Source organism: Ailuropoda melanoleuca, unplaced genomic scaffold (genome assembly GCF_002007445.2).
Source record: "Ailuropoda melanoleuca isolate Jingjing unplaced genomic scaffold, ASM200744v2 unplaced-scaffold11824, whole genome shotgun sequence".
Taxonomy (NCBI): Eukaryota; Metazoa; Chordata; class Mammalia; order Carnivora; family Ursidae; genus Ailuropoda; species Ailuropoda melanoleuca.
This window is the reverse complement of record NW_023180309.1, coordinates 1-6,595: the sequence shown is the minus strand read 5'-3', so window position 1 is coordinate 6,595 and position 6,595 is coordinate 1. Positions and strand designations below refer to the sequence as shown.

Genomic DNA, 6,595 nt, shown 5'->3' with positions numbered 1-6,595 from the left:
GAAACTAATACGACATAGTATGCAAACGGGACATTAATAATAAAAATAAAATAAATAAATAAAGTTACCCATGCAGTTAACACACAACCTGGCAATTTCATCCCTAGGTATTTACCAAATAGAAATGAAAACGTATGCCCACAAGAGGACACAGACTCAAATGTTCACAGCAGCACTATTCATGATAGCCCCGAACTGGAAGCAACTGAATAACCATCACGTGGTGAATGGATCTCCATACAAATTAATTCTGCTCCGTAATAAGAAGGAACAAGCGACTGATACACACCAGTAAGGATGAATCTCAGCAGCTCTGTGTTTACTGAAAGGATCCTGATACAAAACACTGCATACTGGACAGTTCAATGAATATGAAATGACAGAAAAATCAAAACTATAACGATAGAAAGCGAATCAGTGGTTACCAGGAGCTGGAGCCTCAGGGCACAGACGGATCCTAAAGGGTCACAGAAGAGCTCTCTCAGGCGATGCAAATGTGCCACACGGTAATGTGGTGCTCGTTACACTAATGTGTATATTTGTCAGAATTCTTGTTTTGCACACCCAAATTTGGTGAATTCTATTCATAAGCCACAAAGCTTATAAAAAAAGAAAAGAAAAAGACTTAACCCACTGAGCCACCCAGCCATCCCTGGAAATCAAATTTTAAAGAGGGCGGTGGAAACCCAGGTCACATAGAAAATGTAAAAGACAGCACCTTGGGAATAAACCTCACAAAGTACCTAAGAAACCAGGACATAACAGACGCTTTAATTCTGCTTTTATAATGGAGCCAGGTGATACAGTGCGTATTTCTGGAAAACAAAGCTGCCTCAACCCCAGCTGTGATGCTGATTACCTGCTAGGCCTTCGGTGTTGAGCCCCAGGGCAAGAACCTTAATTTTAATGAGGACCCACATTTCCGCTCATGTGCTGGAGGTTAGCGTCACTTACATACTTAGCTTCCAGGCAAATATCCCTTCTCCTCTGATCTGAAGATTCACAGGATCTGAGCATGTCTGCTTGCAGTAAGTTCAGCTGTAGTGGTGAGCTGCTCCTTGAGTTAATGCAGGGGTGCTCTCCACAGGGCGTCTCCCATTTTCTCTCTGCCCGCCTTTGGCTGAGGACGGAGGATGGCAACTCCAGTTGTGGAGCCACTGCTGGTACCGAGGGCAGTGTTCCAGAAGAGCCTGCTGCTCCCAGGAACGCATATGGACAGAAGGATGGTGACAACAAGGGACAGCCAGGGGGGTCTGGCAGGAAAATGGTCATCACAGTATCTAAGGAAGGAGAAAGGACAACAGGAAAAGACTGCAAGTCGTTCCAGAAAGGGGGCTTAGGCAAGCTTGTCGAGTGTGGTCAGGGATGCTGTGTGCTCTCTTCCCACAGAAGGCAGGGCCGGGGCGGGGAGGGCTGGGAGTAGGTAAGGAGCCAGGCCAGGAACCATCATGGCAGCCGGTAAGGACAGACTGGAGGCCTGCAGAGAGGAGGCAAGGGAAGAGCCCCAGGGCTGCCTGCACTGGCCATCTCCTCCCAGGCGGGGACAGAAGGTGTCCTGAGCGCCCCTGCTGTCCCACAGCCCCAACGGCTTCTTCTGCCTGTGCCACTCCTTCTTACAGCCAGCTGATCAGGCCTGCTTGGAGGTAAAGTCTCCTGAAAGCATAGAGAGGGAGGCATATTATGGAAAACTCAAATCAAAAAAGAAGACAGGAATGCCACTTACAGGTAATTTCTAAGTAGATTAGAAAAGAATAGACACTTGTCAACAGTAATTATGTCCACTCCACTACTGAAAACATGAGCAAGACCCCGAATAAATGCTGTTGCTGTAAAATAAACTTATCTCAGTATCTCTCTAAATTAAGATAAATTTAGAATTTGATTAANAGATTAGAAAAGAATAGACACTTGTCAACAGTAATTATGTCCACTCCACTACTGAAAACATGAGCAAGACCCCGAATAAATGCTGTTGCTGTAAAATAAACTTATTTCAGTATCTCTCTAAATTAAGATAAATTTAGGATTTGATTAAGCAAGAGAGGAGAGCAGCAGCTGGAGTTCCCTGGGACAGCACTTCTTATTATGTGCGTTCTAGTAAGTAGTCATGTTTAGGGAACGTTATCGTGGGCTGTTTGCTACAGTGTACGNCTCCCCCTGCTTGTGTTCCCTCTCTCGCTGGCTGTCTCTATCTCTGTCAAATAAATAAATAAAATCTTTAAAAAAAAAAAAGAATTTGATTAAGCAAGAGAGGAGAGCAGCAGCTGGAGTCCCCTGGGACAGCACTTCTTATTATGTGCGTTCTAGTAAGTAGTCATGTTTAGGGAACGTTATCGTGGGCTGTTTGCTACAGTGTACGGCCTCGTGAGTAAGAGCTGTGTTCAGAGACTGCACATCTGGCCTCAGTCCCAACCCTGTCCTCAGCTGTGTGGCCCTGGTCGGGTTTCTGGGCCTCTCTGGGCAAAATGGGAACAAGGACAGTCCCTATCTCAAAGGTTGCTGTGGGGGATTCGGTGAGCTGAGACACCGAGCTCAGGTGTCACCGTGTACCTGGCACAAACCAAGCGCTCTGTGAACGTGAGCTGCTGCCATTCATTACCGTGGTTACCGTCTTGTGGGACCTGCTGTCCACACCGGGGAAAGCCAGCAGTGGGGGTAAGGGGAGGAGCTCAGGGGCTGTGTGTGTGTGGGGGGGCTTTCAGGCCCTGCCCTGGCTTCACGTGCAAGGCTGGTCAATATGCATCAGGCTTTCCTCCTTCCCTAAGTGCCCTCTCCAGAAACTGCTTCTCCGATTAATTCCTCAGAACAAAGCACCCAGCCCCTATGTGGAGACTGGACAGAGGATCCCACAGGCCCTTCTCACTGCTGGCTCTGTGGAAGTATCCACGGGGCCGGGAGGTCGATGCCCAGATCTGGGCCGTAAAGCAGCTGGTTTGCCGGTTCTTGAGGGGAGAGTTTCACACTAGTACCAGCTTCAGCGAGAGACATTTGATATCTGACTCACTGATGTGTCAGGTCAAAATCTGTCAGTAGGTGAAAGTGGTTCTCCTTCCCAAAGACAACATAAATGTAGAATTTATGTCATCATCGCCTCTACCACCACCACCACCACCACAATCATCGTCATCACCATTTCAGTATCTCACTTTCTTATAAAATCAGCTTCTCAAATCCAGGATCTAAGAAAGATCCCAGATAACAAATTGTTGATATGAATTTACTGTCAGCATCTCTCAGTTNTTTCTGATAGCTGAGTAATATTCCATTGTATATATGGACCACAGCTTCTTAATCCAGTCATCTGTTGAAGGGCATCTCGGCTCCTTCCATGATTTGGCTATTGTGGACAATGCAGCTATGAACATTGGGGTGCATATGGCCCTTCTCTTTACTACGTCTGTATCTTTGGGGTAAACACCCAGTAGTGCAATGGCTGGGTCATAGGGTAGTTCAATTTTTAACTTTTTAAGGGACCTCCACACTGTTTTCCAGAGTGGCTGTACCAACTTGCATTCCCACCAACAATGTAGGAGGGATCCCCTTTCTCCACATCCTCTCCAACAATTGTTGTTTCTTGCCTTGTCTATCTTTGCCATTCTAACTGGCGTAAGGTGGTATCTCAGTGTGGTTTTGATTTGAATTTCCCTGATGGCTAATGATTTTGAACATTTTTTCATGTGTCTGTTAGCCATTTGTATGTCTTCATTGGAAAAGTGTCTGTTCATATCTTCTGCCCATTTTATGATTTGTTTATTTGTTTCTCGTGTATTGAGTTTGAGAAGTTCTTTGTAGATCTTGGATACCAGTCCTTTATCTGTGGTGTCCTTTGCAAATATATTCTCCCATTCCGTGGGCTGTCTCTTAGTTTTTTTGACTGTTTCCTTGGCTGTGCAGAAGCTCTTTATCCTGATAAAGTCCCATAAGTTCATTTTATCTTTTATTTCTCTTGCCTTTGGAGATGTGTCGTGAAAAAGGTTGCTCTGGCCGATGTCATAGAAGTTGTTGCCTATGTTCTCCTCTAGAATTTTGATGGATTCCTGTCTCACATTGAGGTCTTTCATCCATTTGGAGTTTATTTTTGTGTATGGTGTGAGAGAGTGGTCAAGTTTCATTCTTTTGCATGTAGCTGTCCAATTTTCCCAGCACCATTTATTGAAGAGACTGTCTTTTTTCCACCGGATGTTTTTTCCTGCTTTATCAAAGATTAGTTGCCCAAAGAGCCGAGGGTCCATTTCTGGGTTCTCTATTCTGTTCCATTGGTCGATGTGTCTGTTTTTGTGCCAGTACCATGCTGTCTTTGTGATCACAGCTTTGTAGTACAGCTTGAAATCTGGCATTGTGATGCCCTCGGCTTTGTTTTTCCTTTTCAACAATTCCTTGGAGATTCTGGGCCTTTTCTGTTTCCATACAAATTTAAGGACTATTTGTTCCAGTTCTTTGAAAAATGTCCTCGGTATTTTGATCGGGATAGCATTGAAAGTGTAGATTGCTCTGGGTAGTATGGACATTTTAACTATGTTAATTCTTCCGATCCATGAGCATGGAATATTTTTCCATCTTTTTGTGTCTTCTTCAATGTCTTTCAAGAGTGATTTGTAGTTTCTAGAATATAGGTCCTTTACGTCTCTGGTTAAGTTAATTCCAAGGTAACGTATGATTTTTGGTGCTATTGTAAATGGGATGGATTCCCTAATTTCTCTTTCTTCAGTCTCATTGCTCGTGTATAGAAATGCAACTGATTTCTGAGCATTGATTTTGTATCCCGCCACATTACTGAATCGCTCTATAACTTCTAGTAGTTTGGGAGTGGATTCTTTTGGGTTTTCCATATAGAGTGTCACGTCATCTGCGAAGAGAGACAGTTTGACTTCTTCTCTCAGTTTCTTAAAAGCAAAACCCCTATTCTTTACTCCGTATCTCCCAATACTTACTTACACACATATATAAAATTGATAAATGAAATACAGTTTTTAAAACATAACTACCTTGAACATACAAATGTTTAGCTTTGCTTCTGCTTTCTTGCTGATGACAGGATCTGTACGGCAATGAGAGGATCTTTTCCTGGAATTTATCAACGTAACTCTGTTCCTCCTTCTGGGTGTGGGCTGACAGAACAGCCTTTGTGAGCCCTACGTGTTTAAATTCTTCTGAGGTCAGTGGAGCTGGGTGTGTGCGTGGTGTCCGGGGCTCACAGGCTGGGGCAGCATCCTCGGCCAGAGTCACTTCTGCTGAGGTAGAAGGAGACAGATTTCATTTTATTATTATTTTTATTAACATATAATGTCTTACTGGTTTCAGAGGTGCAGGTCTGTGATTCATCAGTCTTATACCCAGTGCTCATTCCATCACGTGCCCTCCTTAATAATGTCCATCGCCCAGTTACTCCATCCCTCCACCCCCCTCCCCTCCAGCAACCCTCAGTTTGTTTCCTATGATTAAGAGTCTCTTATGGTTTGTCTCAAGTTTTGTCATTTTATTTTTTCCTCTCTTCCCCTATGATCCTGTTTTGTTTCTTAAATTCCACATATCAGTGAAATCATATAATTGTCTTTCTCTGACTTTTTTCGCTTAGCATAATACCCTCTAGTTCCATCCACGTCATTGCAAATGCCAAGATTTCATTTCTTTGATGGCTGAGTAATATTCCATTGTATATACAGACCATATCTTCTTTATCCATTCATCTGTTGATGGACATCTGGGCTCTTTCCATAGTTTGGTGATTGTGGACATTGCTGCTATAAACACTGGGGTACAGATGCCCCTTTGGATCACTACATTTGTATCTTTGGGGTAAATACCCAGTAATGTAATTGCTGGGTCATAGGATAGCTCTATTTTCAACTTTTTGAGGAACCTCCACACTCTTCCAGAGTGGCTGCACCAGCTTGCATTCCCACTAATAGCATAAGAAGGCTCCCCTTTCTCTGCATCCTTGCCAACATCTGTTGTTTCCTGACTTGTTAATTTTAGCCATTCTGATGGTGTGAGGTGGTATCTCATTGGGGTTTTGGTTTGTAGNTGTGGGTTTGATGTGTATCTCCCGGATGCTGAGTGACGTGGAGCATTTTTCCGTGTGTCTGTTGGCCATTTGGATGCCTTCTTTGGAGAAATGTCTGTCCACGTCTTCTGCCCACTTCTTGACTGGACTTATTTTTTGGGTGTTGAGTTTGAGAAGTTCTTCATAGTTCTTGGATACCGGCCCTTTATCTGATATGTCATTTGAAAATACTTCTCCCATTCTGTAGGTTGTCTTTCGGTTTTGTCAACTGTTTCCTTTGCTGTGCAAAAGCTTTTTATCTTGATGAAGTCCCACTAGTTCATTTTTTTGTTTCCCTTGCCTTTGGAGACGTGTCTAGCCAGAAGTTGCTGCGGCCGAGGTCACAGAGGTTGCTGCCTGTGTTCTCCTCTAGGATTTTGATGGATTCCTGACTCACATTTAGGTCTTTCATCCATTTTGAGTCTATTTTTGCGTATGGTGTAAGAAAATGGTCCAATTTCCCCAACATCATTTGTTGAACAGACTTGTCTTTTTTCCCTTGGATACTCCTTCCTGCATTGTTGAAGATTAGTTGACCTTAGAGTTGAGGGT

At 43.8% G+C, this 6,595-nt stretch overlaps 1 pseudogene; it reads right to left on the bottom strand.

Annotated features, from left to right (window-relative positions):
* Nucleotides 1-28: 28 nt before the first annotated feature.
* Nucleotides 29-5,253, bottom strand: LOC117797747 (annotated as a pseudogene).
* Between the last annotated feature and the right edge of the window lie 1,342 nt (nucleotides 5,254-6,595).